This window comes from Anser cygnoides, chromosome 1, assembly GCF_040182565.1.
Source record: "Anser cygnoides isolate HZ-2024a breed goose chromosome 1, Taihu_goose_T2T_genome, whole genome shotgun sequence".
Lineage (NCBI taxonomy): Eukaryota > Metazoa > Chordata > Aves > Anseriformes > Anatidae > Anser > Anser cygnoides.
In genome coordinates this window covers 62,903,512-62,928,338 of record NC_089873.1, presented here as the reverse complement: position 1 = coordinate 62,928,338, position 24,827 = coordinate 62,903,512, and the positions used below count along the sequence as shown (strand labels likewise).

The 24,827-nt window shown below is 41.0% G+C and overlaps 1 protein-coding gene across 6 annotated transcripts in view; it reads left to right on the top strand.

Annotated features, from left to right (window-relative positions):
• Nucleotides 1–969: 969 nt before the first annotated feature.
• CHRM2 (cholinergic receptor muscarinic 2) overlaps nt 970–24,827 on the top strand; it is a 104,863-nt gene continuing 81,005 nt past the window's right edge. For 3 of the 6 annotated variants that reach the window (XM_048056860.2, XM_066998229.1, XM_066998217.1), the window contains exon 1: nt 970–2,036. The gene's annotated coding sequence lies outside the window, so the exon portion shown is untranslated. The remainder of the gene's footprint in view (nt 2,037–24,827) is intronic. The other 3 variants (XM_048056749.2, XM_066998232.1, XM_048056935.2) reach the window with 2 other exon arrangements.

Below are 24,827 nucleotides of genomic sequence, written 5' to 3'. Positions count from 1 at the left end.
GCCAGCTGCCCTGATGTCCCTGAAGAGCTGTAAGTGATCCAACATTTATACCTTCTGAAAGTTCTCTCAGGCAGACAAACACAGACTTCTGTAACACTGAAACATGTGTTCCTCCAAAACTCAGAGCTCCTTGCCTATGAATTAACCCTGCCACCCAGGGCAGGAGAAATACCCACCCCAGGGCCCAACAGACTACTCCCTGAGTCCTGCTACCCTGAAAGCACACCACTCTCTCGTGGGTAAAACCACCGTTGAGGTCCTTCCAGGAACAATAGCTGAATGTATGCAAATAGTGTAGGCAGCTTTTCTCTCTGGGGGAAGCCCAGGCCAAGAAATAACTTCTGCAAAGTGAAGGTTTTTTTGAAGAGAAAGGGAGTGATTGGGCAGTGGATCCGGTGACCCTTCATGAAGGAAGCTAGGCTGGGGAAGGCAGGGCACGCAGCACCCAGACAGAAGCTGGGGTCACCTTCATAAAGTGTCTCTCTCTCTCCTCTTCTTTCTCCACTTCTCCCCTATTATTCTTCACACAATAGATCAGCTGAGACCCCTATTCTGTTTGCCACCCTGGCAGCCCTGACTCCAAGGGACAAAGCACCACCCTGGACCACAAATCAATTCCAGTCCAGAAGGGCTGAAAACAAAGACTAAGCAAACCAAAAGATCTTTATATCTAGATTATTTCCATTAAAACCGGCAAGTTCCCTTAAGCAAAGTAAATACTTCTCAGCCTAATGACTATTAATTAAAAGGGAATGCTTTACACCCAAGGAGAATTAACTGTTGTTCGCAAAATGTATCTCTTTCCTCTAATTCGTTTATCATTGTGCCGGGGGAGCAACATCCCATGAATATTTAAGCACGATAATCAGTTTAAAAAAATAAACTGGATTTAGTGTAGCAATGTGTTTTCCACAGTGAGGGGAGACTCCGGTAACTGCAATAATGTAAAACCTGTATCTCTTTCTGCTCCCATATATCGCTTGAGACTTACAGCTATCATGGAATTGAGAAAGCGTTGCGGGGAAAGATGTGGAAGAGGTAACCGAAAAAAAAATCAGTTCTGATGTGCAAATTGTAGATAAAGACTTCTGATGAGGACAAGGGGAGTGTCTGATGAGGAAGAGGGGAGAGTGTGTTGAGAGATAACAAGAACCAGTAATTTCTATTCAGCAAAGCCACCAAATCAGAGAGCAGTGCCGATCTTATTGGAGGAGAGCCTTCAACAGCAACTAATCCTGTCATATTGAAAGAAAATTGTAAATGTTCTCTGCAGAAATTGCCTGCCCATTGCAGCTAATCGAGCCCACCTCGCGCTCACCCCTCCCTCCCCGCACACACCACGCACCGGCGGGCAGCGAGCAAAACCGGCAGCTGCAGCCCCCGGCCTGGACATCCACTCGAGATGCTCCCCTAGGCGCCCCGTTCCCCTCCCTCGCCACCACCCCCATGAAGGTGGCAGCTTGTCCTCATTTCCTTAGGAGGGCTGGGGGACGTATGAATTATTACCAGCTCACTTACGAGTCCCAGCATCCACTATTTGTAATTTTTCCAGGTTTGTCGAAGCCGTTAAGCTAGGTTTAGTGTCGCTCTACGTATATATATGCATATGTACGTGTGTGTATATATATATATTTGAAAGTTCAACTTGGCTGAGCTGAAGCAGAGACTCCCAGGGGCCGGTGCCACGGAGGGTGTTAGTGTATATGTGTGTGCCTGGGCGTGTGGGAGGGAGAGAGCGAGCGAGGGAGCGACAAAAACTCCACCAACCCGGACAATGCCACCTCTCGTTTAAAGCTTTCCAACTGTTATTCTTTCCCCTCATTATCACAGCACCAAGTAATCCGTCTTTCCCCCACCCCAGCCCGCCTCCCTCCTCTTGGAAGATATGAAAGAGAAAGATAAAGCGGCTGCCTCCGGGCTCTGGTGAGCGCAGCCCGCATGCCTCCGCCGCCAGAGCCGGGGCCACTCCGCAGCCGCCGCTTGCAACGAGCCGCTTGGAGCGGGATGGGATACAACTTCTGGTGATTGGAACACAGGTAGGAAAGCTTTGCTTTTTTATTGACGCTTCCTCTTTTTTTTTTTTCCTTCCTTTTTCTTGTTCTTTCCATCTTTTTTTCTTTTTTCAGTCTCCCCCCCCCCTTTTCTTTCTCGTCCTCTACCCTCCTCCCTTTCTTCACCGCATCTACGATTTCATCTGCTGCTGTCAGAGGAAAGCTCCCGCCAAGAAAATAATGTCCAAGAAAGGAGCTTACGTTTTGCTTCCTGATAGAAGGAACATAACAAAACGCGGAGAAACTTTTGCTGAAAGGGTCCATCACGGTGCGGGTCACCTGGGGGTGGCAGCGAGAAGAGAGAAGGCAAAGAGCCTTCCTCTGTTGAGTTACAGTTGCGATACTTATCCCGGAATCGAGGCAGGCATGGTATAGAGCATGGTATAGCGGGGAAGGAGAGACGCAGTAACCTGATTTAGAGAGATCTTCACATTTTCCAAGCGCTGTCCAAGGGCTTTATATGTAAATGCTGCATTCTGACACAGAGACATCTCCTGGGCTCCCCTTCCCAAATCCCTATGTGACATGTTTTTTGGCGACTCCTGCAAAATGTCTCCGGGCGCCGGGAGCGGAGCCGTGCCCAGGGAGCCGAGCCTGCCCTCGGAGCGGGCTGGCGGGCGGGTGGGAGGGCAGAGCCGGAGCCGGGGCATCCCTGCGCTGCCGGGGGCCATGCGGGATGCGGGCTGTAAGGGAAGGGGACTTCCGCCGTGTCAGCGCGGTCCCTCGCCCCCAGCATCCCTGCCCGGGCTTAGCGCCCATCTGAGCGGCCTCAAGTCTCTGTTCCTGCCTCGGGGAGGGGGAGCACGGGCTCGGACGGCCCCGGAGGCGGGGAAGGTACGAGGGTTCCCCGGTTCCGACCCCGCTTCCCTGATTCGGTGCCCCTGGGGTCCAGTGGCCGGTGGGGCCGGGGGAGGCGGGGAGGATGCCAGGGTCGGATCCTTCTCGCCCCGCTCCCCCGGCCCGGTTGAACAGCTGGCAGGGCTGAGCCGGTCCCGGCCGTGCCTCCCGGCTCTTTTTCCGAGCCTCCGGCTTCGAGTGGGTGCTGGTGGCCAGAAGGAGCGAGCCTCGAGAGGGAGCTCAGCTCAGGCAGAGGGAGGAAAAAAAAAATCCTCCCAGAATCGGCTCCGGGGCGCCGGCGTCCTGGTCTCCCCGTCCAAGTCCAGCCATTTCGGAGGCTCTGAGGGCGCAAAGTGCTTTCCCGGCTGCTGCAAAGGGCCCTGCCCCGCCGGCGAGCTGCTCCCAGTGGGCGCCTTCTCTCCCCGTAGCACGGCCCTGCTGTCAGCTTCGTGGAGACGCTGCCAGGGACCCGGGGGGCCCGCGGGAGCCGCCGGGCTTGTAGCTCCTTCTCACGGGCCTCGGGGCGAGTCCTCCACCCCTTCAGTGGAGAAAGGAGGAAGGACTCTGCCCCCACCCTGTAAGACCTATTTTTTATCCTACTTTTTTCATGTGCTATAGTTCCTTTAGAGAAAGGAGAATTTAGCCAGAATAGCTTGTCTCCCCACTTATGTGTCAACGAGTGTGCTTTCACGTGTTGGTTGCCCCTTCATTTGAAAAAGATCTTCACTTTGCATAAGGGAATAAAGGAGAAGGGCCAACCTCTTCTTGACAGCATGCTTTTGCGGTCAAAAAAAAAAAAAAAAAAAAAGACCAACAATGAGGAAGGTTAATAGGGGAGATCAGAAGTAGGCACACTGTCTGCTTTTATGGTATTGCATTGCCTGCAATCTCAGCTCCTGTCTAAATACGTGCCAGCCTCAATTATACAGTTTATGACACCAGACGCTTTCGATGACTCGTCTATAAACTGTGTTATGCTGCACAGAGTATGCTCTCTCTCCTTTAGGCTCTTTTTGATTATAACTTTGGTCGAGCTTCCCCTTTGCAGGACCTCTGGATTGCAAAAGCAGCCTTGTTTGCTTTTGCTTCAGGAGAACAAGAAGATGTGCCGTGGGCTCACTGATTTGGCAAGCATGTGCCCTGCTGAGGTGCTCTCTCTGCCCTGGACTAAGTCACTCCATGATTTTTGCATTGCAGTCCACCTGGGAAAGAAGCTTAGTATATCGGAAGTGGGTCTGGGCTTGGCCCACTGCAGTTGTTTTGGAGGGAGGGCAAAATAATAAAAAGGAGAAGTCACAGTTTTCTACCTAAAACCAAAATCTTAAGTGATAACTCATACCCAAATGATTGTAACTCTGCACCTGGCCAGAGCCGGGGGAGATCTGGACCACCCGTGGTCAGCAGTGTCCTGGGGAGGTGGAGGTGGTGGAAGCAGTGCTGTGCCATGCCACTGCCTGGGAGGGAGATCAAGACGAAAGAAGGGAGAAACCATGGCCACCACTGAATAAATATATCTATGAAAAAAAGCATTATTTTGCCTGCATGTTCAGTCCCATGTCCCTCTGTCATTTTGTTTTCCACCTCTGGACTGAGTCCCTGTGTGTGTTTTCTGTCTCTCAGTTGCTTCACATGCTTGGATCTTTCACCCATTATGTGTCTAATTCAATAGTCTTCTCAGGAGATCTGCTATGAACTCCCCTACTGTTGTCGATGTAGTCCCAGATGTTTACTCTGCCCCATTTTGCTCCTGTAACCCACTCACCCATTCACCCAGGATTACTCTTCTCCAGTAATATCATGACCTACATGCAAAAGACTTATATTCTGGTCCCGTTTCCATAGCAATGCAGCATGGGAAAGGCAGACAAACTAGTAATAATGAAGCAGATTCCCCTTCTGTGAAATCAAAACCTCTTTGAATGTTGAGTTCAATTTAAGGTAAAGTATGGGCCTGCAGAGAGTTGGATTTCTGTCCCAAAGCCCAGATCTCCACGCCCTCTAGTGCCAGAGGCAGGCGAGGGAGACCATCCACGGGCACAGGGAATGCAAGGCTTGATAGAAAATTAGAGGGGGCAGAAAGAAACGAGTGGTATGAGGTAAGAACATTCCATCTAGTGTCTGTTTCCAGCCTTCTCTTCCCTATTCTAAATCCCAACCTGCAAAAGAAGGCATGTTGGGGTTCAGCTGATCCTGGTTCGGTCACACACAGCCTAACACTTAAAGTTCCATGACAGGGGTTAAACTATAGAGGAACTGGTAGGAAGTAATTAGAGCCTATATCTAGTCATTGATTCACAAATTTTGGACTTTTCTGACTGAGTTTCACAACTTGCAGCAATTTGCAACTAATTCTCAGAGATTTGAAGGCACAGAAAAGGATTACTCACTTGTGAAAATGCTGCCCTGACCTTCTATGGGATCTTTGGGTGGGTGGGTAATAGTAATCAGGATAAGAAAAGCTGAAGAGACTTAGATCCAGCTCATATGAATGACAGGGATAACTTTTTCCACAAATGCTTGTAGTCTTAAATCTTAAAAAGCTTAAATCAGATGGTAGCATTTCAAGCCCTGTTAAATCTAAATGTGGATTCACTTCTCTAAGAAACAGGCTGCACAGAGGACCGAACACAGAGAACTGGGAAAAAAAGGAAAAAAAAAAAAAAAAAAGAAAAAAAAAGTTATATCTAAACAAGACAATTAACACATCTTTACCAGTTCCTATATTTTGACAGACAACTTTTGGTTTTGCCAAGACCTTCAAAACATTTCTTGGGCTCGAGCTGTCACTGTCCAAGATATGCCAAGAGTTATCTACCCTCCTGTCCTCATCCCACCAGCTGAACATCAAGCTCCTGTACTTAGTAGACTGCATTACCTAGCCCTCCGTACCACACTGAGTGAGGAATGCTTAGTGAATTATCCCACCGTCCTCCTGCATTTCCCTACACAAGTGGGCAGAATTAAAAGATGGGGACATTCCTTGAATTGTCTTAAAAGGCTTTGTCCTTTTCCCATGACCCCTGAGCTTGTTTCCATGTAAAATGCTTTAGCCTGTGGTGTTGCTAGTTATTTTGGACTGTTTATCCTACCTTTAAAGCTGTATCTTTACCTATATCTAACACTGTCTATTCCCTGTACAGAAAGATACATATCAGCAGATGTTTCAAAGAGACATTTCTCATATAACATGATTTTAAGTCCCAAGAGAATGGTGCAGAGTGAAGTTAGTTTTATCTCATTTCTATCAGGTACTTCCTAGAGAATGCTTGCCAGTGAAACTTAAATGCACAGAGGGATTTCAGTAGTCCATGTGCTTTATGTATTCATTTTTTAAGGGTATGATAATGAAAAAATGAAGCCTACCATCATTTAGGGCCAGCTGTTTTGGTGAAAGCTTTCTCCCTGTTTCCTTTTGAAGAGATGGTCCTCTGATCCCAGCATCTCTTTTGACTCTGTGGGCTAGACTCTGATTTATTTATATTCCTGTAAATCAAGGGTGACTCCCTTGGCTTTAATTACTTCTGTTTTATTCTAGTGCAATGGAGCTCAGGATCTGACTTTCATAGAAACATAGTAAGTGTTGTAATTAGAATATTCCAGTGTTTTGCCAACTGTTCATGGAACAGAGCTGAGTCGTTAGACTCTGCCAAAAAGGATATGCAATGTGATAATGGACATTGGGAATGAGATGGAGCACTTCTGAAAATTATGGCAATAAAGATCTCTAAGAGAAGCCACAACACAGAGAGGTGAGAATTTCTGTAAACCAGAGACTCCAAGGGTTTTCCTCATCCTCTTAAAAAAAAGCACTGAGTTAACTGTGGGCAGGTGTAGGTAAAAAGAGTTAGAACAGGACAAAAAAAATCATCTTCATAGATCTTTCTTCTGAATCACTGTGACAATTAGTGCTGGCAACCAAGGAGATAAAATAAACCTAGTTATTTAAAAGAATTATCTTGCTTAGTAATTTCTCTGGGTCAGGATTCTCAGGTAGTCTGAACATGTAAAACTCTCTTGTTTTCATGGGAGACAGTGTGATCTTCAAACTATGAAGATCAGACCCTTCATTTTTGGAATTCAATCCAGCATGGAAGAAATAAAAATTAGCAAAACTTATCAGTAGGAAACAATAAGTTTCTGTTACAGCCAGCAGTAGTTTCTGGTACAGCCAGCAGTTGCATTTTCAAATATTGAAGTCTATTTTATACTCATCTATCTCATATTTAGTCAATTAGAAAGTAAAGTGGTCATATATTGAAAATGATTCACAAATTTTTTCATGAATAGTGGCAGCAAGCTCATTCTACTATGGAGGTCATTTCATGCAAGCAGGTAACCAATGATTTATTCATGAAAATGTTCATACATCTCAAAAGTTTCATGAATGTTAGCATGAATAATTAATGGATATTGTGTTATTTGTTATCATTACTCATTATTTTCCAATTCAAAAAAGCATCAGTCATCTAGTTAAAGAACATTAGAACATAATGACTGCAGCATTGGATCAGGCAGGTGTTTTATCCTGTCCAGTATTATGTCTGTATCTGTGCCCGTTACAACATACCTCAGAAGAAGGTGCAGGAAATGCTTCCCTAGATAAATTTACTGTCCTTAATTAAAATGCTATCTTAATACCTACCAGTTTGTGGTTGCTCACTGTCCAGAGACCACTTCCAAATGAAAACAGATATCCACCTTCCTCATCAAATGGAAACCTCTAGCAGTTCTGAATGAACTGTAGATATTCTCACTGGCCAGATAAACAGCTACTTTAGTTTTGCCTCCCAGCGAGCTTACTACCTTAGTGATAGCAAGTAGGAGACAGTTCAGTAGGTTAATTACACATTTTCTTGGGAAAACCACACTCCGGATAACCTTTGATCTATTTAAATTAACTGTATTTCAATATTATCCTTACCTCTCTGTTATATGATGTGGAAATGCCAATAGGAGAACCCAGTTCATTGTATGGGTGCCATTCGTTTCCTCAGTCATGAACCCTCTTGTTCTTTTCTTCTCTCACCTAGACAATTTCAAGATTTTCTGTCACTTTGCATGTCTTAAATACTGCCAATTCTTCCATCTCCATTTCTGGTGGTGGATTGGCCAAAGTGGACATTATTTTCTAGGTGAGGACTATTAGTTTATACACTAGCAGTTTTAATATTAGTCTTTTTTACTCCACCTGTACAGTGGATTTTTTTTGTTTGTTTTGTTTTGTTTTGTTTTGACTACTATTGTGATTGAGAAAAATTTATAGCTGGGTTGCCTGTAGTTATACCAAGATCTTTCCTTGAATTGTCAGAGATGGTTTAGGATCTAGGAAAGTTTCTTATTTTTTTACTCATGTGTGTTCTATATCAGCCAACACTTATTTCCACTTGCTATCAGAATGCTCAAGTTCACCCAACTTAATTAGCATATTCTGAAATGCTTCCATCCTTACTCTCTTTTTCTAACAGCAGTAATTTCAGTAAAGAAATTATACCTGATATAAAATCATGGACAACACAGTTGTTAATCTTTTAGGGTGAAAAATAATTGTTCATGTGTAGTTCCTGCTTTGTATCTTTTAGACAATTTCCAACAAGTAATAATAAACTACTTCTTCTACAATGATGTAACTTCTTTAAAAGAAACTTCTCAAAATATATATATATATATATATATATTTATCAGGTTATATTTCCTGGTCTATTAGCTTGATGTTTCACAGAATGTATAGAAGACACAACATTTTATTTGAAATAAAATGATTTTTTTTTCCTCTCCTGTAGGTAATTCCAGTTTTTATTAGTTTCAATAAATGTATCTGGAATTGAAATAAGACATTTACATATATAATACCTACAATCACTCCAGTGCTTGTCCTAAAGATAGCTATGCTAGCTCTCACCCTCCAAGTCTTCTGTAGTATATCTGACTTCAATAACAGCTTGCACATTTTTGCTATCAGCTCATCCACTTCATTTTCAAATGCCTTCCAAACCCTTGTATATATAACCATGACGTCCTTGTGACATGTTGCTGTTTAGTTTATCAGTTTGTTCCCCTTTCAACATTTCACATTCTGTCAGCTGACATCTTTTCTTGTCTTGAAAAAAAAAAAATAGGTCCAGTGTGGACATTAGCACAGCATCTGTTTTGGGGATACTTTACCCAAATGGACCATTCAGAACTTCTGCAACATCCTTTTGGCCATTAATTGTTCCCATTACCCCCTGTATGTCCAACAGGTCCCATTGGTTCCATCCCAAACTGTATGAATTTAAAACCCTTCAAAAATATCCTGTAGCTACCCGTACACACATGCCAACTCTTGTCCATGCATCCTTGGCCATCTTCATTTACACATGGCTTTATTTATTTATTTACTTATTTATTTACTTATTTATTTATTATAATTTCCCTCCCTTAGCCAAGGACTTCACCAGAGCTGAAGTGTGAACAAGTGAAAGCTCGTTGCTTGGTTCAAAAAATGTCTTGGATCTAAACATTTCAAAACATATTTTTTTTCCTCTATTGTCTTTCAATTTGCTTTTTGCATGATTTCCTTGAATCAGAAACTCTCTGGTAATATCTCTGTTGATTTGAATTTATACATTTTACTTTTTCTTTCATTCTTCTTTTTTTTTCTATTTTGTTTCTACCTCCAGTACTTTTTAAAGTAATTCTCTAATTAATTCCAGTTTTAACATCAGTCTTCTATTATAGTAATAAGCTCGTTACTATTTGGTGGCTGGACTGCATCATTTCTTCAGCTACTTAAGACTAAGTTAAGAACATGTACTGTTACGTATTACAGTTATTCTAAAAATCACCTAGATTATTTTTTTTCCTAATCCATTTGTACCTGTTGACCTACCACTGTACAAGTGAGTGAAGTTACCCAGGATTACTATTTTATTTGACTTAGTTGTCTTTTTGATCTCTTTCCATTCAATTCATTGAATATCCCATGTGTTTCCTGGACAAAGTATGCTAATGCAGGATTTAATTAAAAATATATATTGTTATGCTTTTTAAATTAAACTTTATGCTCAGCACATTGGGTTGAGACCAAGTAGACAGGCTCCTGACCATGCCACAAACCTCCTGTCTGACCTTTCTCAAGTTCCAATGGTCTGACGTAAAGCCTGTTGGGGTTAGAGAGCAACTCTTGTTATCTTTAGGTAGGCTTTGGCTCAGCTTCCTGCAGTAGGGAGAATAAGTCTTCCTGATCTTATGACAATGTGAGGATTCACTTGCTGCAGTCAGGTACTGAGCTTAGGCTGTGGTACTGCCACATGAAAACAGAAGGAGACAGACTCCATCCACAGGGGCTTTCTTTGCATTGGGGTGTTGGAAAACTGAGCTTTTAGGAGCTGATTATCCAAAAAGTTTCTCTTTAGAACAGAGGACAAATTAAAATGTTCAGAATCCCTACAATAAAAAATTACCAAAGCTCCTAATTGCCTCTGATCTTGTTGATGAGTAAAAGGATAAAATTACTTACAAGTTCAGTTTTACGAGTTAAAAAAAAAAAATAGTTCTCATTATCCGATTGTATTGGGGGAAGGGTAGAAAGAGAGAAAAAGAAACTGAAGGTAATGTTTAATGACTGGATGTGGTCCTGGGGTTTTTCTCAGTTGTGTGTTTTCAGCATAGTCAGTATTACGTGTAAAATTGCCAAAGTGGGATTTACAATGCCATGAACTCATTCAGATTATACACTGCATTAGAGTTGTTCACAAAAACTGTATGGACCTGTTGGTTCTCCTTATACCCCTTAGCTCAACACACATTTCTGACATAAAACAGAGTTAGTAGACTTTGAGAGCAGGGCTCATGAACTGAGCAACATATGTGTGGACAGGGATGTTACTGTTTTCTCCTCCACCATTACCCAAGGTCCTTGAGGATTTCCATCATCACCATTGTGGTAGATTCACACTTCAATTCATACGTAGGCCACATGATGTATAAAAAATGGTTGCCTCACCCTCTCACTTTCCTATGTTTCTAGTAGCATTCTGCCATGGTGGGAAATTCAGTTTACTCCATTTCATACATAATATTGCACGAAAGTGGATTAATATATGTGTGGGAAATGAAAGCAGATGAGGGCTGGTGCTAGTAACCTCAGGGAAGGGCTTGTTATGGAACAAGCAAGCATATGGACAATTTTACTTTCACTGAACTTTGGAACTGTTGTTCAACATGGATGTTGGAGGAATAATAGCTTTTAGGAGAAGGGGTCTAGTCAGGAAGATGTCTTCTCTGCTATCTGTTGAGATTAAGCTGAAAACTGATCTCCTGATCTGTTGCTGGCATATTTCACCCACACTAATTTCACTTTTCTAACAGTGAATTCTCAGCTGATGAAAGCTGTCAGAACATAAGTGACATAAAAAGGGACACCATCACCAAAGTGCTATATTTAACCTGGCAATGCCATGTCTTCTCATGCTTGACCTTGAGTCCTAGCAGTGAGAATATGAACATGGCATCTTGAAGTTCCTTCCTTTAACCAAACGTAAAAGGCTCTTAAATATAAGGAAAAGCGGGGAAGAAGGAAGGTAACATAAGTTACCCTTCTGCTTTTGACATTTGTGATAGCCAGCACACTTAGCTGCCACTAGAAGGAAAGAACATATAAAGGGTTCATTGTTAAACTCTCATTAAAAAAGTCTGATGTCTGCAAGTCATTTTCACAATCTTAGCCACTGGGAGTAAATGTACGGATTTTTTACTGAAAGGTTTGACATCAGAAGCAGTTCCCTGAAAGGAATATCTTACTGTTTTTATTCATTTTGCACAGTTTGCAATGCAGTTCAGTAAAGGAAAAAATAATAATAATAAATATATAATTAGAAAGAAGCAATAAAGGCAAAAGAACATAGACGAGGAAAACCATTTGCTCTGCTTTGACCGAGGATAGACTGTAACTATCTTTCTTTCTTTGTTTAGCACAGAGTGAGACTGTATATCATCTACTTTGGAGCACAAGGAAATGCAAAATATCTAGTTTTGAAAAACCCTGATAAGTCAAGTATTGTCATTCTTTTGAATGGTAAATTTGACAATTGCTAGTCCACATTATTTCCTTTAAACTTTCTTAAAAATCCAAGTCGGGAGTGGGAATGGCACATAAGAAAAGACATGAACAATATTGTTATTTGCTCTTTTGGACAATCATGAGAAGGCTGAATTCCTAGTTTCACTGCAGATTGATTATGTGGCTTTGGACAAACCCAGCCAACCTTCTGTACCTCAGCTTCTCACCTAGAAATTGTACAAAGTAACATGTGCATTCTCCTATGCTTTGTCTGCCCATGTTTAGTTTTGTTTAGTTTGGCAGCACTTATGTAACAGTCTGCACTTGAGAAACTTTACCCAAATTTGAGCATCCATAGAAAGAATTGAATGATGTAACATGTTTCAAACATTTGGTTTCTTTTTATTACATATAAAAATTATAACACAGACCTGATCTTTCTCAAACCAGACAGACTGCTGAAAAAAACATATTGTTAACAGCTCTGTGATGCAAATAAAGACACAGGGTAAGAGAGCCCCTCATACCTCCAGTTGCTTCAACCCAAGAAAAGTATGCTGAGGTGGTAACATTGCATGCCTGTTCTTTTATCTTGCTCTTTGCTGCTGGCCACTTCGAGAGAGGACAATGGGCAAGCTGGTTGGGGAGAGCTGCTCTTGAACTCAAAAAATCACTTAAAGTTTTCAGCGTAGCTGTCTTCACTGGACAATGTTCAAATTGTTTTACTTTTTTTGCTCACCAGTAATTTGTTGCCTTCTTGGCTAGGTGCTTATCTAAACAGCCATAAAACACTTTGGAGATTAGTTTAATTAACTTGACTCCCCAGAAATACCTTCTACAAATAAATTCAAAAATACTGTGTTTTATTTGTTCATTGTAACAGTAGGAGAATTTTAATATACATGTGGTTTCCAGGCAGATCTCAAGGCTAGCCACAGAGTGCGCATTCCTACTCCGCTGTCTGTAACTGATATAACAGCCTGAGATAACCTCCTTGTAGACTCACTTCTTTCAGCTTAATGTCCTTGTGTTCCCTTTGTAGGGGAACAGAGGGTTTGTAAAGGGAAAATGTGGTTGCTGCTCAGCTTTTAATCTCTCTTCTCATTCAGTTTGTTATTTCCAACAACAACAACAACAAAATAAATGGATCAAACAGCCTTTATACACCAAAAATAAGGGAAGTGACAGGCATTAAGAGGCCTTTGCATCCCTGTAAATATAACAGAGAAAGTCTCCTTTGGCAGTTGCATGTATGTAATTTTTCGTCTTGTTAGAGAAGAAGTTATGCCTCCCGAATGCCAAAAGAGAGATGACTTCTTCCTTTTCACTTGAAAGCTCCAAAATCATAGCCTTCTCAAAATGGTATAATTTTGTGTGCTGTATCAGGATTTAGACCATTGTCTTTTAACTAGTGAGTCCTCAAAAAAACACATGAAGACCAGAGAAGAGAGAACTAAGACTGACCATATGGTAATGGAGGTACTTCCTGAAGATGGTCTCTGCTTTGTCGATGTCTTTTATGTCTGCAAGCAATGAGACAGTGGATTACTGCAAAGCATTCTAGGTCAGAGTTTTGTCATCATGGTCACGGTCCCATCCAAATCACAACATTGCTCTTCCACCTATGCAGGATTGCTTTGTACTGCAAGTAAGGGCCAAACTAAAGGCATGAACTTAAATGTGAGCTCAACAACCTTGAAAAGAGCAGGTCAAGCTTTCCGTTTATTAAGAAACCCACACAACAGCAGAGTTAAAATAAGATTTCCACTCATTATAGCAGAATCTCCCACATTTCTTACTGAATAATAATAATAAATAAATAAATAAATAAATAAAACACTAGTTGTTTTACTTGCTTGAAAAATAAAGCTGTTACAGTGTGGTTTTGGCTATAGCTTTACCAATCCAAGTTTAAGTACAATATTTTTAACTTTGAGCCAAAATCTTTAACAAGCAAAACAAAATAAATCTCAAGGAAAATGTGGGCTTGGTTCCATTCTATCTGGAACCTAATTTCTTTCCTTGCTACCCACAAGGCTATAAAATACTGTAGCTCTGCTTGGGCTACACTTCAAAGCTATTTTATATACATATAGATGACTGAAAAACACTGAAGGCAAAGGAGAGACAGGCCCACACCACGCAAATTAGCAATGCATTTTGTTCTGGAGGTTTTTTTTGTGGGATTTAGACGCTAGTGGGCAACTTTACAGGTAGGTGATATACTGTTATGGCAGGCCCCAGTGAGTTGGGATTTTTCTCTTGACGAATATTTCAGTGGCACTCTCCCAGACATTCTGGAAAAAAAAATAAAAAAGGAGAAGGGAAAGAAGTTAAGTTTGGGGACATGCATCCTTGTTTTGCCAGGAAAACACTGTTTCTAGCAGTTTAACACTGTTTAGCATTCTTTCTTGCCTGTAAGTTATCAATTCCTATAAACTGTCACATACTTGTTGATAAGTATGTAAACCAAATAAATAATGTAAAGCAACACATGATGCATGTTAAGGTATTATAAATTGTGGCTGTTTTGCAAAACTGATATTGAGACAGTTCATATGTGCAGATTTACTAGAGGAGTTCATTGCTGATGGCATTCATTGCCTCTAACTGTGAAAAAAAAAAAAAAAAAGTGGGGGAAAAATAAACCAGGGAACAATGAAAGAAGAGAGACAGAAGAGAAAAGGAAAGCTCTCCAAGCAGTGGCTAGCTGGGAAGATGGGTAACCAGGCTTTTCACACCTCTGCTGGGCATCCTCTGATTTGCAACGTCTGGTTCTCCCCACTACACTTTTCCCACAGTAGTTGTCTGGTTTTCACCAGGTCCTACTCAAGCCCCCGGAAGCTTGTCACTACTTACTGATAGTGTTGATTGGAGCATGGGTTGACTGGGGCAGGGACTCTGTGGTCAGTTGTTCATGTTCACATCCACATTATTCCATCACTTGCCTAAACTAAAAACTTTAACTAAAATGGAATGAAAGTGTGGGAAAAGGGCTGATTCTCAGGCTGGTGACTATCACTGCCCGTGAGAGCTGACCACAGGAAGGCTATCAAGGTGTGCAGTTGCAAGATGATGAGGATAGCAGCATGAGATTAACAATGCAAGAGCAATGAGGGGAAAATACTGTCCCAGGGGCTCTGAAAACATTGTCCCAGCAGCCTGAATGGGATGGTACAGAGATGTAAGGGAAAGGCAGGCTGCAAAATTTTGAGGAAAGGTCTCTTAGCTACGCAAACCAGCAACAACATTTTATTATCATGGGAAGATGTGACAAGATAACATACTGACATCCTAGAAGTCAGTGGGATTTTCCCTTGGACTTCTCTGGAGCTGAAGGAATGCTTTATTACCTGAAAAAGGAGAGATCTGATGTTCTTTGTTCAAATGTACCTCTATTTGGGGAGAAGCATTGGCTCCATCTGCTCTGAACAAAGGGTGCAGTTTCTGAAGACTCACTCTCACTAGAGGCTGTTGCAATCATTGCTTATGTGCTCTTATCACAGCCTGGCTGGCCACTTCCTCTCTCAAATGGGATTTTCCTGCTATTGACTTGAATGAGAACCAGAGAACCAGTCCCTAACCCCTAGATCCCTACCACCACCACCTTCTTTTTTATTTTTATTTTTTTTTGGTCATTGCTCAAGTAACACTTGAAACTTTCTTCACTGCAGGTCAGCAGACAAGACCAGCTGGGGATGTAGTGATTCCATGCTAAGGATAACAGCATAACACATACAGCACAAAAGCAAAAAAGAAATGCATTCCTTGCATTTAGATGCTGTGTTGAGTATGCCTGTAAGGGAGTAGTAGATATTTCTGATTGCATGTCTTAACAGGTTAAAAAGTGCAATTTAACGTTTATTCCAGCTGTGGTAGATAAAATAACAACAACAAAAATCTTCATCTCTTTCTTTCAAGGGATGAGGTAGCAGTGGTAGCTTGTTTCCTAACCCTCTGGAAATGTTAACACAACACAGGGATGACAACAAGGAGGAAAACAGAAATGGTCTGTTTTTAGTTTTATTTTGTTGTTGTTCTAATTATTATTTATTTAATTTATTTATTTATTAGCAAGAGCTCAGTACAAATGTTTCATTTATTACATCTTACTCCTTTGGAAACCAAGTAAGACAAATAAAAACACAACAGACAGGAAGGAAATATTTTTGCATCTGATCACATAGACAGAAAAGAAACAATATGCAAATAAAGATGAATCATTTATTCATTTTGAAAGTCCACTAAGACTTCTGTAATAGGGATCACACCAATTTATTTTTGTTGAATTTGCGAGCACCTCATCTCTTCAACATGCTGTGCTCTGCTACGAAGCCTGTTTCTACACTGCAGCATTAAGAAATAATTATTACCCTTTATTGTGTAATGATTAGTTATTGCACAGGCCACATAGAAGATTTCTGCAGTCGTCATGCCAACTCTCTCCTGCATCCTGATTTAACCCATTCTACTATGCTGCAACAATCAGCCATGGGTGTATGTAAGGGGGACATTCAGGCTGTGCACATCCCACTCTGATTTTGCTGCATTATGGACACTAAAAGAGCACGTTCTCACCTAGTGTGTACAGGCACAGCCATTTTAAAGACTACTATATTTTGCTCAGCCCGAACCTCCCTGCCATGATGTGAGAGGATTAATATGTATCCTGAGTGCCAGACCTCTTGCTGCTCTACAGCAACCCCTCTGGGTGCTTAAAGAGCAGCCTCAGAAGCAGCCTAATCCAGTCCTTGTAAGTTGGAAACATGTTTGCTCTGATAGAAGGGCCTGGATAGCTGGGTCTCGAAGGGTGTTTAAGAAAAATGCATGAAAGTAGTGGGAGACGTTTTAAAACAAGGCAGGATCTCACCAGGAACCCATCTGCACTCAGTTGCAGAGACCCAAAGTGTGTCTCTAGTGCTGCTGTTGATAGGGTCCCAGCCTGAATGCCTGTACATTTTTGTGAAGAATTTCTTAGCTAGAAAGTGAGAACATCATTGCTTTTGCTTTACAGTGAAGGAAAAAGGGAAAAGGGCTGAGAGCTTGAACTCCAAGGTGAATTGCACAGCACGGAAAACCAGAGCTGGTCTTTACTTAAATAAGCACTCTCCAATAAAATTTTAAAAATGATGACATAGCCATTTGCATTCTTATAGGAAATGACATATATACCGTCCCAGCTTTGATTTCAGTCCTGCAGTCCTGCTTGCTGAAAGGTGTGGGCCCAGACCCTTTCTAGCCAGCTTAGCTCATGAATACCTGGCATTTGATATAATACTGTTGTGTCTTAACCCTGGCAGGCAGCTGAGCACAGCACAGCTGCTTGCTCACTCTCCCCAGGTGGGATGGGGAAGAGAAATGGAAAGGTAAAATTGCAAGAACTCATGGGCTGAGATAAGGACAGTTTACTAGGTAAAGCAAAAGCCATGTGCACAAGAAAAGCAAACCAAGGAGTTCAGTCACTGCCAGGAAAGCACAGCTCAGCACGTGGGACAGTTTCTTGGGAAGACAAATGCCATCACCCTGAACGTCCTCCCTTCCTCCTTGTTACCCCAGCTTTTGTTGCTGAGCATGATGCTACATGGCATGGGACATCCCTCTGGCCAGTCTGGGCCAGCTGTCCTGGCTCTGTCCCCTCCCAGCTCCTGGTGCACCCCCAGCCTCCTCGCTGGTGGGGCAGCAGAAGGAGCTGATGAGTCCTTGGCTCTGTAAGCACTGCTCTGCAACTGCTGAAACATTGGTGTTATCAGCATTATTTTCATCAAAAATCCAAAACACCACATCATATGAGCCTCTGTGAAGAAAATTAACTTTATCCCAGCTAAAACCATGACAAATACCTATATGTATTTTTTTTTCCTTTTGTTACTTGCTGCAATTACTACCTACAGACCCTCAAGGAGAAAAGAGAAAAAGTCCACATACAAAAATAAAAACACATTCTGCACAACACATCAGATCATGTCATGCAATTGCTATTACTGTTATTTATGTATAGTTCATTATGCCATCTGACACACACTGAGGAATGAAGGGCTTAATTGAAGACATAATCTAAAAATCAAATAATTCTTTTCTTAATGTTTCTTCAAAGAGTAGATTTTGTTAAAGTTGCTCCACATTTACTTTTTTTTTTCATAATCCATCAATTCTGCAATTAAACATTTAACTGTAAGAAGCAGTTACAAAAAAAAAAAGTAAAAGATTTATTATTTTAGGGAATGCAACACTTTGGTAACCAAAACTGGAGAGAGAAAGTGAGTAAATGATGGGAAGAAGAGAGAGGAAAGCTTCTCTCCTCAGATTTCTTTCTAGTTTTTCAGTCTTTCTTTAATTTCAGTTGCCATCCAAAAGGAACCTGTAAACAGCGGTTTCTTCTATTCAGGTTCTTTCTTTCTTACTGCTCCCTCTTCCATAAACCTCTTCCTTCCACCATGCACTTCTTACCATTCTTTGAAAAGAAACAGATCAGACAGTCATCAAATGACATGCTGTTTAAGTCAATGGGTTACATGATCACCTGAAAACCCCTGGTCACACTTGCAGGTACTGTTTTGCTTGGTATCACACATTCATTTTATTTTGTTACTGTTCTGAACATTTTTCAGTTGTCCTCTTTCATGGGGATTGTCTGGTTGTTACCTCTGACCTATAAGTCTAAGGAAATGCAGGATACAGAAAGTTGTATAGGGTATAGGTAAAGAATAGATCTGGGACAAAACCACACATTTTCCTTATATTCCAGCTTGCTGTCCTCATTGCTCAGCCTTGCTATGTAGTCATTTTGAGCTCGTGACATTCTCCAGGGTGATGCTGAAGAAATTTGTTTGCAAGCAAGCCATCTGATAAGGCTTGGTGTACTGGAATGCAATGCCAACACAAATGGTAATTATGGGGACATAGTTAGTAGGCTTCTATGTGGGAAAATGGCAGTAAATTATTGATTCCCATTAACCTGAAAGATGAAGGATTTATTTTTTTTAGCTTTCCAATAACCTCAAAACAGTTGTGTGAAGACAGGCTTTTCTGAGAACAGGTGTTCCATCAGTTCTGAGTGATAACTGGACACTACTCCCATCAGAGAGCTCGTGCTCTCTTTTGCTTTCAGATCCCCCCAAAAAAAAATAAAATAAAATAAGATCAGTGCTGAACAATTTGTTAATTGTCAACAATTAGTCCACTGCACATTTTCCCCTTGTATTTTGAATTGTCCATCTGCAAGTGTGCTGGCTAAGCTTAGCAGTCTGATTAATAGTTTCAATGATCATATCAAGGTCAAGAGATTCTGTTGATTTTTTTGTGTTCAGCACTGAGAATTTGGTATTTTTGGCACTTGAGTGTTCACCTAACTCATGTGACACAGCTTCTCACCTCTAATTTAATGACTCAGTATTTATAAGCAAAAGCCAAAGGTGCTCTAGATGGTGGGACAGGCAGGTAAGCTGTCCAGCAACTGTTCTTTTTTGCACCAGGAAGGTCACAAGTGTGGCATAGCTGAGGGGACAGATATAAAACCAGAAAGATCTTGGAGAAAGGAGAAAACCAGAGTGATGGGCTGTTCAACAGAGGTTGTATTTATTGTCCCTTTTTTCCACATTAGATAATTATTGCAAATCTCTGACTTCATACCTCAGCTTCTTCCTGATGTTGGCTTGCAACAAGATCTTTTGGTTCAATACCTCTGGTGCTCATATTATACAAAAGTTTAAGGCTAGATAAGGCGTTATTTCACATCATCCATTTGTCTTTTTAAATGGAAAGCTAACAGTAAATGATTTTCAAGAGTCATTAAGACCAAGTGCAGGTCAGTGTTGTGTTTACCAATTGTGCAATGGTGGCCAGTAACAGAAAATACCTTTGGAGATACTTTCTTTGCTTACACCAGGGCTACTGCCACACAGGATAGAAGTTGTGTGACATCTCCTCCACACTGACAGAGGGTTTATTCCGCTCCAAAAGTCCAAGCCTGCTTGCCTATGTGCATTTCTAAGGCAATGTGTGTGAACCCAACCCAAAACAGGCCTGGCTTCCCTGAGAAGTTATTTTCTGTCTCGTGGTTTCCTTCGCTTCAGCATCTGGCTGCTCTGTCAGACCCTTGCTTGAATTTTTTGGACCTGCAATGTAAACAAAGAGCTTCCAGCCTCAGGACATTTCTGCTGATTTAACATCACTGTTTATATGTACCTGCTGTCTCTTCTGCTCATTGTGGGCCAGATGCTAGTGCTTTTTTACTCATATTGAGTAGTACATTGTACTGAAGAGTTGCACCAGAAATATTTGTCAAGTCAACTGCTATGTGCTGTGAATGAAGGTCCCAAGATCTGGCATAAAACACTGACAGAATGAAACAGGATCCAGTCTGAGCAAAGACTGATAAATCTTTTGTGATGTCTTTCACCTAGATTTCTTAATACCTCTTCTCTCAAACATAACTTTTAATCACATATTCTGAAAATACAGAGAAGCACATTTGAAAATGTGTACAGGGGATATTTTACTCAGTGACTTTTATGTTCTTAGATGACAGGCTCTGGGCAGTTACTGAAGTAAGCAATGCAATGCACTTTTAAGAAGCATTGGTCAGTCAGATGAAAATAAGCGTCACCTCCAGATGTACTAACTGCTATGCCATCTATGATTAAAATTGCTGCTGATACCAGTCTCTATGTGTCTGCCTTTACAGCAGTTACCAAGTCAGAATTCAGAGGAATCCTTCCATTTAAGAAAAGACAGATGATTGATGGGTAAAGTGCATGATTTTCTCTTGAAACATGAAATATAAATAATTAATATATGTTGTATGTGTAATCACTGCAGTCATGGATAGGAGCATTGGTGATCTCTGCCTACATGGACACTTGTATGGACATTTTTAAAATGCCTTGGCCTTACAAGTTAATGACCAAAAGGAATATGGGATACACACAGGACACCAGCAACCTGTAAATTGACAGAATGGTGTCTCAGTCAGCCCAGTTAGAGAAATTTTAATTGAGGCATAACTTTTAAAGAGTCTGTTCATCGTTTGGTACGCCTTGTTAACAAAGCAGAATAAACAAAAGGCATAAGGAAGAAACTGTCTGGTGTCATGTTGATGCCACAGGGACCAGAACCCAGATGTCCCAATTTTGCAAATTCAGCATGATGGTCTTTGCATTGGACCATCTTTTTACATGGAGTTTTTATAACAACAACAGCAAAAACATCAATATCAACAATTATTTTTATTATCATTGTATAATTATATTATTTATTATTGTTGTTATAGAATAACATGTTATGTGTTATATTTTATAATAATAACATATATAGCACAATAAAAATAATGTAACATGTGTTATTCTGAACATAAAATGAGTTATCCTAAAGTGTTATTATTATTATTGTTATAACTATTATTATTATTATTATTATTTTATATCAGCCAGAACTGAAGGAGAAATATTATGTATAATTACAGAGCTACACAAGCTAAATGTGTACCCATCAGAATAATTTAATCTCTGGTATTCTCTGTTACTCACCCTCATGTCAGAGCTGTGTCTCCCTCCACCTCAAATCCTTGACTCCTCCTTCCTCTGGCAAGATGTACAATAGCCAAAGCAGCATAAATCAAAGCCTTGAATAATGAAAATTAGAATAGATTGGAAGTGCCAGATCCTCAAGAGGGAAAAGAAGAAACACAACTGTGGGAGATCAGAAGAGTGATTGCAGCTTCATTACAAGGGCCGTTGTGCCATCAGAACAGGTTATTGCCTGTCACAGGCTGTTTTTATTTTCCAGTGCCTGACTGATGCAGAGCTTGATCTGAAATAAATAAATACTATCTATCCATTTTCTTTATAAATCTCCTCATTGTACTTGCATTTAATGTTTACAGGTCTTCACATTTTTCACGTAAAATATAATTTTATACTTGTGTATCTTTATTGTGAAATGGCAAGAGAGAAGTTGAGGATTGCACAGGAGCTCTTACTGATGTATGTGGAGGTTGGAACAAATTTATCTGTGCCAAAAGGCAGGATAAACTGTGGTGGGGACTTCCATGCATTGCGCTCTCAGTGGCAACTGCTTCTTTATTTTGTGTCAGATCTGGACACTAATAAATCATATGAGTGGTCAAAATACTCCAGTTCTGAATTTTTAAATATATCTTTCATAATTTGACTTAGTATTTAAAAAATAACTTTTTCCTATAGTGTCCACAATATTGTTTTTCTTTTTGGTAACTGAAAGTTTTCAAGAGCATACCACTGTGAGATTCAGATTTCAAGAGGGTAATAACAAAATACCTAGAGCCATAAAGATGCTGGCTGCCTCAATGCCTGCCCTTTATTTGGGCAGAACTTTCACTGAGAGCAGATCTCCACGCTGCCTTTTATGGGTTAAAAATAAACAAATAAATAAATAAACATCAATATAAATATATATATATATTATTTATTTTAATACCTATGTGTAAAACAATAATTGATCTTCATATTAACAACAGCTATAAATGTTAGGCCCACTGCTTCTACAGTCTGTACAGTATACTTGTGCATGATATTTAGAAGCTTTAGATATTTCTATCAACATTTGCAGTATAGCTCACAAATTAGTGTGAAGACTTATTCTCCCTGTGCTCTGCAAATAGTAAAGTGCTTCTGGTTATACTTTTCAAGTAGCTGCAGTCCTTAAAGCAGCTTCAGCATCCTTAGCCTGAAGTACAGTGAGTGTTTTTCTCCTGTTGATGGAATTTTGAGACTGTAACTCTCACAAGGTGTCCCTCGGATGCCAGTAGGAGATTTTCAGGAGTTTGTTTAAGAGCTTTGTTTAAGTGAGGACTGCAGAAATTGCCTCCTTACCTGGGAACGAGGAGCTTCTTTGCATTAACAGTGACTGTCTCCAAACAGCAAGGGGGTGATCCAATTCTCATTTCCCACCTATGTATTTCATCTCTGCAGAGGAAGGTTGCTAATGATATGGCACAGGAATTATTATTTTTAGAAAATGCATAATGTAAGTGTATATGCACAAACATGATAAAATCAACTAGTATTCAGTGTCAGCTCACTGTAAAGGCAGGTAATGAACAGACTGGGTAGGTTAGTTATGCCTCTGTGTGGTGGCACTGTAGTTAACAGAGCTCCGGTGGCTTGCACTGTTGCTGAAGTTTTGTCCCCTAGTCCTGTTAATTATAGCACTTTTACTAAATAGCCAATCTTGGAACACAAAATATTAATTCCATATCTTAAAATAGAAAAAAGTTGTCTAATCTTGATACTTTAAGGCAGTGATCACAGAATCACAGAATCGTCTAGGTTGGAAGAGACCTCCAAGATCACCCAGTCCAACCTCTGACCTAACACTAACAAGTCCTTCACTAAACCATATCCCTAAGCTCAACATCTAAACATCTCTTAAAGACCTCCAGGGGTGGTGACTCAACCACTTCCCTGGGCAGCCCAGTCCAATGCCAAACAACCCTTTCGGTAAAAAAGTTTCTCCTAATATCCAACCTAAACCTCCCCTGGCGCAACTTTAGCCCATTCCCCCTCGTCCTGACACCAGGCACGTGGGAGAATAGACCAACCCCTACCTCGCTACAGCCTCCTTTAAGGTATCTATAGAGAGTGATAAGGTCGCCCCTGAGCCTCCTCTTCTCCAGGCTGAACAATCCCAGCTCCCTCAGCCGCTCCTCATAAGACTTGTTCTCCAGACCCCTCACCACCTTCGTTGCCCTTCTCTGGACTCTCTCGAGCACCTCGAAATCCTTCTTGTAACAAGGGGCCCAAAACTGAACACAGTACTCGAGGTGCGGCCTCACCAGAGCCGAGTACAGGGGGACAATCACTTCCTTGGACCTGCTGGCCACGCTGTTTCTTATGCAAGCCAGGATGCTGTTGGCCTTCTTGGCCACCTGAGCACACTGCTGCCAACTATCAACCAGTACTCCCAGGTCCCTCTCTGCCAGGCAGCTTTCCAACCACTCATCTCCCAGCCTGTAGCTCTGCTTGGGGTTGTTACGCCCCAGGTGCAGGACCCGGCACTTGGCCTTGTTGAACTTCATACAGTTGACCTCAGCCCATCGGTCCAGTCTATCCAGATCCTCCTGCAGAGCCTTCCTACCCTCGAGCAGATTGACACACACCCCTAACTTGGTGTCATCTGCGAACTTACTGAGGGTGCACTCAATCCCCTCACCCAGATCATTGATAAAGATATTGAAGAGGACTAGCCCCAGTACTGAGCCCTGGGGGACTCCACTGAAGTAGAGCTACAGTAGTGAGCTTCGCACATCAGGTTTGGTCTTTTTTTTTTTTTTTTTTTTTTTTTTTTTACAGTATGCCTCTTTATTTATTTTTCAGTCATTATAGTGTTTCATTACATATTATGCTTCCTTATTATTGTATGTATTATAGAATTACTGCTGTCTCTCATAAAAGAATTTTAGAGCTGAGAGATTTTATTTTCTTTCAGACATACTAATTTATGATATATAAGCAGTAGATAACACCTAATAGGAGAGGAAGATAGAAGTTAAACTGCTCAAGCTGCCAGTAACAGTTATTTGTATTAATAAGAAATCAATAAGGAAAATACCAAAACACAGGAAAGTTATTCCTAAATTTATTTTTAGAAACCTCTTCTCAATACAATAGTTTATTTTCTATTAGTTAAGAAATTCTAGTAGAAAATAATGGCCTTAATTAAATAAATTTATTAAAAAACTCCTCATATTTTCCTTAAGAATTCAAAATTATTCATTTCCTCATTTTTTCCCTCTCATTGCAGCTGCTTGATTTCAATTTCTTCAATTTCTTAATAACATTTTAAAAATCTCACTTTTTTGGCTTAACGTTGTTTTGAGAAATGTTGGTGCCAGCTCAAAGATGTACACGGTGTATGTGGAGACA